This window comes from Cylas formicarius, unplaced genomic scaffold (genome assembly GCF_029955315.1).
Source record: "Cylas formicarius isolate icCylForm1 unplaced genomic scaffold, icCylForm1.1 PGA_scaffold_219__1_contigs__length_14746, whole genome shotgun sequence".
Classification (NCBI taxonomy): domain Eukaryota; kingdom Metazoa; phylum Arthropoda; class Insecta; order Coleoptera; family Brentidae; genus Cylas; species Cylas formicarius.
This window is the reverse complement of record NW_026844274.1, coordinates 1-12500: the sequence shown is the minus strand read 5'-3', so window position 1 is coordinate 12500 and position 12500 is coordinate 1. Positions and strand designations below refer to the sequence as shown.

General features: G+C 47.2%; 2 non-coding genes across 2 annotated transcripts; both read left to right on the top strand.

The window, feature by feature from the left end:
* Nucleotides 1-7045: 7045 nt before the first annotated feature.
* On the top strand, nt 7046-8976 carry LOC132697551 (small subunit ribosomal RNA). Its single transcript, XR_009618180.1, has one exon. It is a non-coding gene; the product is annotated as a small subunit ribosomal RNA (ribosomal RNA).
* Nucleotides 8977-9544: 568 nt separating this feature from the next.
* Nucleotides 9545-9699, top strand: LOC132697550 (5.8S ribosomal RNA). The gene has a single exon (XR_009618179.1). It is a non-coding gene; the product is annotated as a 5.8S ribosomal RNA (ribosomal RNA).
* The last annotated feature ends 2801 nt before the right edge of the window (nt 9700-12500 follow it).

Below are 12500 nucleotides of genomic sequence, written 5' to 3'. Positions count from 1 at the left end.
GCGAGTCGAACATTGCGGGCTTCGATTCCGGTAAAACTTCGACCGCGAAACTTTTGCCCGAATCAAAAAAAAAACTCGCTTTTCGATTGTTTACCTTGAAAATTTGAAAGCTCCACTTTCGTCGTGATTTTAGTTCGAAAATCTCTCTCGCTTCGGGTTCTGCTCGCTCGCGAAACAAACTTTATAGTATTTTAAAACCTTATTCGAAATAGCGGTCCGTTTCGTTTTTAAACGTCGGCCGAAACATGGAAAAAAAACGATCGCTGCGAAGCGCGGAACCTCACCGCCGAAGCCGGGCTCTTTCCTAGCGTAAATCCGACGGCGTTCAGTCCTCCGATTGTCCGTCCGACCATAGTCGAATTCGTTCGCCGGCCTAACCGAATTTATTAATTTCGACGCGCGCGCGGTACTCGTACTCGTGTTGTCGTTGTTTTTGTCGCCGTTGTTTTCCGTCGTCAGTATTTGCGATAATATGGCAGAAAGCGAAGTGAAAGTGTCGACCGCGTCGGCCGCTTCTTCTCCGGCTCAAACCTCCGCGACCATTTCTTCGTCTTCGTCGACGACCGTGAAAAAGGAAAAGAAAGCCAAGAATCCCAGAACGAAACCCAACCATCCGCCGACTTCCGAAATGGTAAACAACGCCATAAAGGGACTAAAAGAGAGAGGCGGTTCTTCGTTGCAAGCCATAAAAAAATACGTGGCCGCCAACTACAAAGTGGACGCCGAAAAAGTGGCTCCTTTCATTAAAAAGTACTTGAAGTCGGCCGTCGCTGCGGGAACTTTGGTTCAAACCAAGGGCAAAGGTGCGTCCGGTTCGTTCAAATTGGCGTCTTCGACTTCTAATTCGGCGAAAAGCGGAGCCGCGTCCTCATCCTCGGAAAAAAAGAAGTCCGTGACCAGAACGAAGAAAGCGTCTCCGAAAAAAACCACCGGAGAAAAATCTGGCGCCGCAGGTGGTGGTGGTGGCGCTTCTTCGAAGCCCGCCGTAAAAAAGGCGGTCGCCGCCTCTCCGAAGGGAAAAGGAAAAAGCGGGGCCGCCGCGTCGTCCGTGGAGAAGAAATCGGCAGCTAAAAAATCCGCCGAAAAGAAAACCGCCAAAGGCGCCGCCGGAACGGCGGTAGCGGCGTCGATTAAAACCAAATCGCCTTCGAAAGCCAAAAAATCAAACAAGGGACCGACGAAGAAACCGAAAGCGCCCAAACCCAAAACGGCAAAATCGCCTCCCGTAGCCGCTTCCGGCAAAGTTAAAAAGCCCGTCTCGCCCAAAAAGAAGAAATGAACCGCCGAGAGAACGTCGATGGGTGTTTAAAAAAAAAACGAAATTTTCGAAACGGTTCTTATCAGAACCACAAAAAAAATCGCTATCGAATTCGTAACTATCTTCAAAGGCAAACTCGAATCCCGGGCGTCTCGGGGGTAAATAGAAAACGATTTCTTTAAAAAATATATATAAGTATAAATTTATTAAAAAATCTCGAAAAGGACTTCTCTTTTTCTTCTTTTTTCTCTTTTCCATTTCGTTCTCCCTACGACAAACTTATTCTAACTTATCCGCCGGCGAATTTTAAACTGCATCTCGTTTAACAACGAAGCGTAGTCGATTCCGACGACGATCACGCAAACATTAAGAGAAATATCCCCGCGAACGTATTTATATGAGAAGAAAGTCCGTTGACAAGCTCCTCCCACCGAAAAGCGAACAGGGGGCGGAGCTTGTTGACCGACTCCGTCGCGATATAAATACGTTCGCCGGGGTTTTTTCTCATTTCGATCGCGAAGACCGCTTTTCTTTGTGAATAATAATGCCTTCGAAAACCGGTGGAAAAGCCGCCGCGAAAAAGCAGAAGAACGAAAGCCGTCACCAAATATACCAGAGGTCGAAATAAAAACTCGTCCGGTTTTACAAAGCAACGGGGAGTGGGGGGGGTTCTTTTCAGAACCACTAATAATTTTTTTTAAAGACGTCGTTAGTTGCGAAAAAAAAAAAATCCAACCGGGCCGTTCTCAAATAATTAATAAATGAAAAAGTTTTATTTTTTATTTTCAATTTTTAACGAAATCTTAAAGGAAAATGATTTGTGGTTCTTAAAAGAACCGGTTTGTTGTTAATAATAATAAAAGAGATTATTATTAATCTTAAGCTCTCTCTCCCCTGATACGCCTCGCCAATTGAATATCTTTCGGCATGATCGTTACTCGTTTGGCATGAATGGCGCACAAATTTGTATCTTCGAAAAGACCGACGAGATAAGCTTCGCTCGCTTCTTGCAACGCCATTACCGCGGAACTTTGGAAACGCAGATCCGTTTTAAAGTCTTGAGCGATTTCTCTGACCAGTCGTTGGAACGGTAATTTTCGGATCAATAGTTCGGTGCTCTTTTGATAACGTCTAATTTCTCTCAAAGCCACGGTGCCCGGTCTGTAGCGATGAGGTTTTTTAACTCCTCCGGTTGCCGGTGCACTTTTTCTCGCCGCTTTGGTCGCCAACTGCTTTCGGGGCGCTTTTCCTCCGGTCGATTTACGAGCGGTCTGCTTGGTTCTGGCCATGATAATAAAACACGTTCGCGGACGTACTAGAACACCAAATCACTAACACTCGTCGACAGATAATGGCCGCACGAACGTCCGTCCGTTTAATTTGTACCCGAGCGTTTTCTCTTCTCATTGGTCCAATCGACCTTTTTGGGCGTGGCGAATTCCGACTCGACAAAACCGAAGCGCCGGACCGTTTTCGGTCAGTTGATCGTGGCACTTCGGACGGTTTTGTTTGTTATATATCGATCAGAGAACTCGGCTCGTATTAAAAATGACCGGTAGAGGGAAAGGCGGCAAAGGTTTGGGAAAAGGTGGTGCAAAGCGACATCGCAAAGTGTTGAGGGATAACATTCAGGGAATAACCAAGCCGGCCATTAGAAGATTGGCCCGTCGCGGAGGCGTGAAACGAATTTCCGGATTGATTTACGAAGAAACTCGTGGCGTTTTAAAGGTGTTTTTGGAAAACGTCATCAGAGACGCGGTAACCTATACGGAGCACGCCAAAAGAAAAACGGTAACGGCAATGGACGTGGTGTACGCCCTAAAAAGACAAGGTAGAACTCTTTACGGATTTGGTGGCTAAATTTTTCGTCGATCTTGCGGAAACACAAAAAAAAAAAAAAAAGGTTCTTTTCAGAACCACAAAATACGTTCCAAAGATTATTCGTTATTTCGAGTATAATGCCCAACAAACCATTATCGAGTCGAGGTAAGTTTTGAATTTTTAATTTCTCCCCGTGTTAGTGTGATTATTAAATCTGTGAAATAAAGGAAACGAAATCTCAAATAGAAAAGTATTTGTGGTCCTTACAAGAACCGTCTTCCTTCCCGGCGAAAACTTTATTTAGCTTTGTTGTCGGTTTTCTTAGGCAACAGAACCACCTAGCGATCTTAACTTCGGATAATAATTTGTTCAATTCCTGGGATCGGCAATTGTAAATGTCGAGGTATTATACCGGTTTTCTTATAGTCCGAAAGAGAGAAAACGTAAAAAGAAGGAACGTTTCTTTTTTTTTTTTTTTTTAATAATCTGTTAAATAAACGAAACGAAATCTCAAATAGAAAAGTATTTGTGGTCCTTAGAAGGACCGTTTTCCCATCGTCTTCCCTCGCCGCAATTTTTATTTTGCTTTGTTGTCGGTTTTCTTGGGCAAAAGAACCGCTTGAATGTTCGGCAAAACACCTCCCTGAGCGATCGTTACTCCCGATAATAATTTGTTCAATTCCTCGTCGTTTCGGATCGCCAGTTGTAAATGTCGCGGAATGATTCTGGTTTTCTTATTGTCCCTCGCCGCGTTACCGGCCAATTCCAAAACTTCGGCGGCCAAATATTCCATTACGGCCGCCAAATATACCGGAGCTCCGGCGCCGACCCTCTCCGCATAGTTTCCTTTCCGAAGTAATCGGTGAATTCTACCTACCGGAAACTGTAAACCGGCCCTGCTAGAACGAGACTTCGCTTTCCCTTTGACTTTGCCTCCTTTTCCGCGTCCCGACATCGTTATTACCGTTAATAGTACACGCACGAACGTTAACAGCACAATGACGCTCTCGCAGACCGTGGGCGCGCTATTTATAGGACATGGGCATGGACCAATGGGATTAGCGCTTCGGCGAACGATGCCCGGGGGCGGAGCTTGTCGGCCGACTCGGTTCTCAAATAAATAGCTGCGGCCCGGTGTGGGCCTTGTCAGTCCGTTACTTTGCGCGCGTCTAATCGATTGTAGAAAATGCCACCGAAAGTAAGCGGTAAAGCGGCGAAAAAAGCCGGCAAGGCTCAAAAAAATATTTCGAAGAGTGATAAGAAAAAGAAACGCAGGAGGAAGGAGAGTTACGCAATTTACATTTACAAAGTGTTGAAGCAAGTTCATCCGGATACTGGCATTTCGAGCAAAGCCATGTCCATTATGAATTCGTTCGTAAACGACATTTTCGAAAGGATTGCCGCCGAAGCTTCTCGTTTGGCTCACTATAATAAGCGATCCACTATTACTAGCAGAGAGATTCAAACGGCCGTGAGATTGTTGTTGCCCGGAGAGTTGGCCAAGCACGCCGTCAGTGAAGGGACCAAAGCCGTCACAAAATACACCAGTTCTAAATAAATGAGCGTCGACTTGGAGAGTGTAAATTCACCAAAAACGGTTCTTTTCAGAACCACAATTTTTATATATTAATCAATTCGTTTATTCATATCTTTCTTTCTTATTTTTTTTTTTTTCGAATCATAGTTAGATAAAAGTGCTTATCGTCGAAATAAATGGCAGGAACCCGGTTTCGCGTTTATTTCGATTGACGTTTTTGGTTAGCAAAATTGAATTTTCCTATTTTTTTATTTAATTAGGTCAGTTCGTGTTGAACGTAGTTTTGATTACTTTTTATTTGAGTGTGCTTAATTTTGTTTGTGTTTGTTTAGTTTTTGCGAATTGTGGTTCGTTTTGGTGAAGTTTTGCATGTTTTTTTTTTTGGTTTGGTTGATTTGGGTTTGTTACACGGTTAATTTTGGTTTCTTTTGCTGAATTTTCGCTAGTTTTGGTTACTTTGGTTTATTATTTCCAGTTTCGGCCGCTATTGGTTAGTTAGGATTATCGTTAGTTTTGGGTTTGTTTAGGATAATTTTGGCTTGTTTTTGTTAATTTTGACTACTTTTGCTTAATTTTGCTTAGTTTTGGTTACTTTGGTTTATTATTTCCAGTTTCGGCCGCTATTAGTTAGTTAGGGTTCATTTCGGTTAGTTTTTGTGAACGTTTCCTATTTTTGCTTAATTATCGTTAGTTTTGGTTTGTTTAGGATAAGTTTGGCTTGTTTTTGTTAATTTTGACTACTTTTGCTTAATTTTGCTTAGTTTTGTTTACTTTGGTTTATTATTTCCAGTTTCGGCCGCTATTAGTTAGTTATGGTTCGTTTCGGTTAGTTTTTGTGAACGTTTCCTATTTTTGCTTAATTATCGTTAGTTTTGGTTTGTTCAGGATAAGTTTGGCTTGTTTTTGTTAATTTTGACTACTTTTGCTTAATTTTGCTTAGTTTTGGATAATTTGGTTTGTTTTGCCGAACTTTGGCCAATTTTGGTTTGTTATGATTAATTTTGCTTAGTTGTGGTTATTTTTGTTCCTTTTGGTTAGTTTTGTTTAATTTTGGTTATATTCGGTTAATTTTGGTTAGTTTTGCTTATTTTTGCTTTGTTTCGGTTAGTTTTGCTTATTTTTCTCTGCTCGCGGCTAGCGGCAAAAACCTTTTATGGGAGTATATGTTAAAATGAATAAAATAAAAAAAAAAAAACAAAACTCTCTTCCCGCTGGTCCGCAATATTAAAGAAGACGGACTTATAAATGTTTAATAATGAATTTATTAAATCGCGAGAAAAAAAAATGCAAACACCCGAAATTAAAAATGATGGAGAGTATCGTCCGACAAAATCCGGGGACGGCGATTTATTTTTAAGTCGGAACCGGAACCGGCGGTCAGTTAACAAAAGTAAGTAAAGAAAAAAAAATATTTGAAAAAGTGCCCGCTTTAACCAAATCGAACGTAACCACGAGCGAAAGTTTCGCTCCGAACTTTATTTGCCCGCCGCAGCCGATATTCGGGTTTTCACGTGAAACGTTCGGAAGACTAAGGAATGGTCCGTTACCTATAATAGGTGAGATGGTCTCGAGCGCGACCGCCGCGTCGTGCGTATAGACACTTCTCCCTTCGCAGAGCAAAATGCTTTTTCGATCGTTAGATCGCCTTCGAGTCGACCGTTTGGCGCGATTAATTGGCTCGCTTAACATTTTCGTATCGTGGGTTCAATTTTTTAAGAAAAATTGGTTTCCTTCATCGGTACGGGAACGTAGACCGTTTTTCGTTTGCCATCGGCCCGTCTTCGTAGCAGCGATTGCTCGAGCGTTCGAAAACATTTTAAGGCTCCGCACCTTATACAGCTAGATCGCGAACTTAGCGGGTGTTTTAAAGTAAGATTTGGCACTTCGTGGTTCGAAAGCGGTCGCCCTATAATATTTTTCTTCCGAAAAATTTGCGATAACTCTCATCTAACCGAGCGAGTTTATATGCGAATCCGGAACGTTTCTTTCGAGAAATCTCGTGTCGCTTTCAATCTAGCGAAGAGTGATCGAGAGAATGTCCGAAAATTTCCGTCGATCGACGTTCGTTGCCCGAGGCACATCGGTTCGACGCGCGCCGCATTTTAAAGCTTATTATGCGCGCGCGAGTCGGATTGTTTGATCGCGCACTCACGTCGTCTCGATATTTATTACCAACAAAAAAAAATTGGACGGATCGCGTCCGAATAATAATAATAACGAGTGTGGCGTCGGGAACGGTTCATTTCCGTACTCGCACGCTATCACCGCCACACAAAGTGGTCGCGTCTGTTTCTATTTAAAAATAAAATAAACGCGTTTCGCGCGCGTAATTATTATTTTTAAAAAAGAGACTGTTTGTTGTCGTACCGCGCCCGATCGTCGTCATCCGTGGCGGCGGCGGCGGCGGCGCGCTCGACACGTAGAACAGCTCCCTGGTTGATCCTGCCAGTAGTCATATGCTTGTCTCAAAGATTAAGCCATGCATGTTTCAGTACAAGCCAAATTAAGGTGAAACCGCGAAAGGCTCATTAAATCAGTTATGGTTCCTTAGATCGTACCCACAATTACTTGGATAACTGTGGTAATTCTAGAGCTAATACATGCAAACAGAGGTCCGACCGGAGACGGAAGGAGTGCTTTTATTAGATCAAAACCAATCGGTGGCGGGTTCGCGCCCGACATCGTTCAACTTGGTGACTCTGAATAACTTTACGCTGATCGCACGGTCTCGCACCGGCGACGCATCTTTCAAATGTCTGCCTTATCAACTGTCGATGGTAGGTTCTGCGCCTACCATGGTCGTAACGGGTAACGGGGAATCAGGGTTCGATTCCGGAGAGGGAGCCTGAGAAACGGCTACCATATCCAAGGAGGGCAGCAGGCGCGCAAATTACCCACTCCCGGCACGGGGAGGTAGTGACGAAAAATAACGATACGGGACTCATCCGAGGCCCCGTAATCGGAATGAGTACACTCTAAACCCTTTAACGAGGATCAATTGGAGGGCAAGTCTGGTGCCAGCAGCCGCGGTAATTCCAGCTCCAATAGCGTATATTAAAGTTGTTGCGGTTAAAAAGCTCGTAGTCGAATTTGTGTCTCGCGCCGCCGGTTCATCGTCCGCGGTGTTAACTGGCGTGCCGCGAGACGTCCTGCCGGTGGACTTAGCCCGTTCACGCGGGCGGTCCAACTCAATCCTGCCGCGGTGCTCTTCATTGAGTGTCGAGGTGGGCCGGCACGTTTACTTTGAACAAATTAGAGTGCTTAAAGCAGGCTAAAACTTCGCCTGAATACTGTGTGCATGGAATAATGGAATAGGACCTCGGTTCTATTTTGTTGGTTTTCGGAACCCCGAGGTAATGATTAATAGGAACGGATGGGGGCATTCGTATTGCGACGTTAGAGGTGAAATTCTTGGATCGTCGCAAGACGGACAGAAGCGAAAGCATTTGCCAAAAACGTTTTCATTGATCAAGAACGAAAGTTAGAGGTTCGAAGGCGATCAGATACCGCCCTAGTTCTAACTGTAAACTATGCCAGCTAGCGATCCGCCGACGTTCCTCCGATGACTCGGCGGGCAGCTTCCGGGAAACCAAAGCTTTTGGGTTCCGGGGGAAGTATGGTTGCAAAGCTGAAACTTAAAGGAATTGACGGAAGGGCACCACCAGGAGTGGAGCCTGCGGCTTAATTTGACTCAACACGGGAAACCTCACCAGGCCCGGACACCGGAAGGATTGACAGATTGAGAGCTCTTTCTTGATTCGGTGGGTGGTGGTGCATGGCCGTTCTTAGTTGGTGGAGCGATTTGTCTGGTTAATTCCGATAACGAACGAGACTCTAGCCTGCTAACTAGGCGTATTTAGACATCTCAAAGGCCGGCCGGCTCGGGGTTCGCCCCGTTGTCGCGCGCGGTTTTTACTGTCTGCGTACAAACAATTCTTCTTAGAGGGACAGGCGGCTTCTAGCCGCACGAGATTGAGCAATAACAGGTCTGTGATGCCCTTAGATGTTCTGGGCCGCACGCGCGCTACACTGAAGGAATCAGCGTGTCCTCCCTGGCCGAGAGGCCCGGGTAACCCGCTGAACCTCCTTCGTGCTAGGGATTGGGGCTTGCAATTGTTCCCCATGAACGAGGAATTCCCAGTAAGCGCGAGTCATAAGCTCGCGTTGATTACGTCCCTGCCCTTTGTACACACCGCCCGTCGCTACTACCGATTGAATGATTTAGTGAGGTCTTCGGACCGATACGCCGATGGCGTTTCGGCGTCGTCGATGTGTCCGGGAAGTTGACCAAACTTGATCATTTAGAGGAAGTAAAAGTCGTAACAAGGTTTCCGTAGGTGAACCTGCGGAAGGATCATTAAAGTGATAATAAAAATTACACAGTTTGTCTTTATTTAGTCGAACGAATTTTTGTCGCTGACGCTCGGTCGAAAATATCTCGCGTCGATCTTTAAGTCGGCCGCGATTAAATTCGACGACTACGACGACCACTCGACCACCGTAAAAAAGGGGAGAGAGGAGTAGGAGTAGGAGGAGCGCCGACAAAATTCCGGGTACCTAGACGGAACTCGAAGCGCGAAACCTAGTTTCGCGCTCGCCGTCGACAAGGTGTCAAACGATATTCGCCCGGAGCACCGAAAAGTACTTACACACCCACCCGCGACCCGCGAGGAGGTGTGTATATAAACTTTAAACCGGCGCGGGTCGTCCGAACGCGAACGCGCGCGCGCCTACCGTCTGAATAATAAAGAACAAAGGGCGCGCGGCGAAGTGTTCCGTCGGATAGACCGGCCCGAAATCGAACTTTTTTTTTTTTTTTACGTCGAAAGGTATATACCTCGCCTTCCGTAAAAAAAATGTATGTGTCGATAACAACGCCGACGACTCTTTTTCGGAGACGAAAAGCGTTAAACCGATCGAAAAAAGATTACCCTAAACGGTGGATCACTTGGCTCGTGGGTCGATGAAGAACGCAGCTAATTGCGCGTCAACTTGTGAACTGCAGGACACATGAACATCGACATTTCGAACGCACATTGCGGTCCTCGGATTCTGTTCCCGGACCACTCCTGGCTGAGGGTCGTATCCAATTTAAAGACTGCTCGGTTTTTTCGCCCGCGAGGCGCGAGAAACGTCGGAGCGAGTTGGACGTGTAGCGCGGGAAGGAGTGAGGAGCAACAGCACGTTCGCGCTTAGCGCGCGATCTCTCTCCTACCCGGTCTCGCGACGTTTTAAAACGCGAAAGCGAAACTCCGGCCGCGTTCTAAGGAACGCGACCGAGTTTGCGAACGACGTCGATTTTCGACGCACCGGTTCGTCGCGTCGCGCTCGCTTAAAAGCGCGAGAGACGAGCGTAATTAAAACCGCCCGCGTATGTCGCAGGTCCGCGCAAAATTGACGATCGTCGTGTCCGTTATTTTCTCGATAAGAAGAAAAGGTGTCCGACGTCTGATCGTTTGCGGCCGCGTAACGAGTGGTGGATATAGCGGTTTTAAATATAAACGCTGAACCGTTTCGAAATTCACGTCTACGTTTTATATATATATTTATATATATATATATATATATATATATATAATGATTTTATCGATCGACCTCAGAGCAGGTGAGACTACCCGCCGAATTTAAGCATATTAATAAGCGGAGGAAAAGAAACTAATTAGGATTCCCTCAGTAGCTGCGAGCGAACAGGGAAGAGCCCAGCACCGAATCCCGCGGCCGATACCGGGCGCCGGGAAATGTGGTGTTAGGGAGGTTCCGTTATCCCGAGATCGTCCGGCGCGTCCAAGTCCTTCTTGAACGGGGCCACAGCCCATAGAGGGTGCCAGGCCCGTAGCGACCGCCGTCGATCGCGGGAGGGATCTCCTCAGAGTCGGGTTGCTTGAGAGTGCAGCCCTAAGCGGGTGGTAAACTCCATCTAAGGCTAAATATGACCACGAGACCGATAGCGAACAAGTACCGTGAGGGAAAGTTGAAAAGCACTTTGAAGAGAGAGTTCAATAGTACGTGAAACCGTTTAGGGGTAAACCTGAGAAACCCGAAAGGTCGAAGGGAGAAATTCATTCGCGTTTCGGAGTCGGCGCGAGACGTTCGCGCGACGGGGAGGACGGTTACCCGTTACCTTTTCCGCGCCTTACGTTTTTCGACCCGGCATCGAACGCGTGCACTTTTCTCCTGGTAGGACGTCGCGATCCGTCGGGCGTCGGTCTAAGGTCCGCGGCGGAGCCCGCGCGGTTTTCTCGAATCGCGCGGACCCGCGGTATCCTGACCGACTCGCTCGACGGTACGAGAAAGGTCACGGGTCGCTTTAAAAGCGTTCGACTCGCGGCAAGCGCTCCGGATACTAGTCGGCTATCGGACCCGGTGCCGGTACCGACCTCCGGTGACTGTTGGCCTCGAAGTTCTCGAACCGACCCTCGCTCGTAAAAAAGCGTGACCGATCTGCGACGCTATAGCTTTGGGTACTTTCAGGACCCGTCTTGAAACACGGACCAAGGAGTCTAGCATGTGCGCGAGTCATTGGGATTCGCTAAACCTAAAGGCGTAATGAAAGTAAAGGTTCGTCTCGCGCGAACCGAGGGAGGATGGGCGATTCGCCTTTAAAGCGGTCGCCTCGCACTCCCGGGGCGTCTCGTTCTCATCGCGAGAAGAGGCGCACCAAGAGCGTACACGCTGGGACCCGAAAGATGGTGAACTATGCCTGGTCAGGACGAAGTCAGGGGAAACCCTGATGGAGGTCCGTAGCGATTCTGACGTGCAAATCGATCGTCGGAACTGGGTATAGGGGCGAAAGACTAATCGAACCATCTAGTAGCTGGTTCCCTCCGAAGTTTCCCTCAGGATAGCTGGCGCTCGTAGCGTACGAGTTTCATCCGGTAAAGCGAATGATTAGAGGCATTGGGGTCGAAACGACCTCAACCTATTCTCAAACTTTAAATGGGTGAGATCTCCGGCTTGCTCGAACTATATATATTTATTTATATATTATTGAAGCCGCGAGAGACACGAATCAGAGTGCCAAGTGGGCCATTTTTGGTAAGCAGAACTGGCGCTGTGGGATGAACCAAACGTCGAGTTAAAGCGCCAAAATCGACGCTTATGGGATACCATGAAAGGCGTTGGTAACTTAAGACAGCAGGACGGTGGCCATGGAAGTCGGAATCCGCCAAGGAGTGTGTAACAACTCACCTGCCGAAGTTACTAGCCCTGAAAATGGATGGCGCTGAAGCGTCGTGCTTATACTCGACCGTCAGAGGCATGTGCGATCGTCGTTTTCGGACGCGATCATGAAGCCCTGACGAGTAGGAGGGTCGCGGCGGTGAGCGCAGAAGGGCTGGCCGCGAGGCCGTCTGGAGCCGCCGCCGGTGCAGATCTTGGTGGTAGTAGCAAATACTCCAGCGAGGCCCTGGAGGACTGACGTGGAGAAGGGTTTCGTGTGAACAGCCGTTGCACACGAGTCAGTCGATCCTAAGCCCTAGGCGAAAGCCGATGTCGATGGGGTGTAGTTTTACACGTCGCGGTCCGTCTTATTATAAAATAATATATAATTTTTGACGAGCGAGAAAAACGAGAGCGCACACCCGTCGGGCGAAAGGGAATCCGGTTCCTATTCCGGAACCTGGCAGCGGAACCGTTAATAAGTCGGGCCCTCGCAAGAGAGTTCGTCGGGGTAACCCAAAAGGACCCGGAGACGCCGTCGGGAGATCCGGGAAGAGTTTTCTTTTCTGCATGAGCGTTCGAGTTCCATGGAAACCTCTAGCAGGGAGATATGGTTTGGAACGCGAAGAGCACCGCAGTTGCCGCGGTGTCCGGATCTTCCCCTCGGACCTTGAAAATCCGGGAGAGGGCCACGTGGAGGCGTCGCGCCAGTTCGTACCCATATCC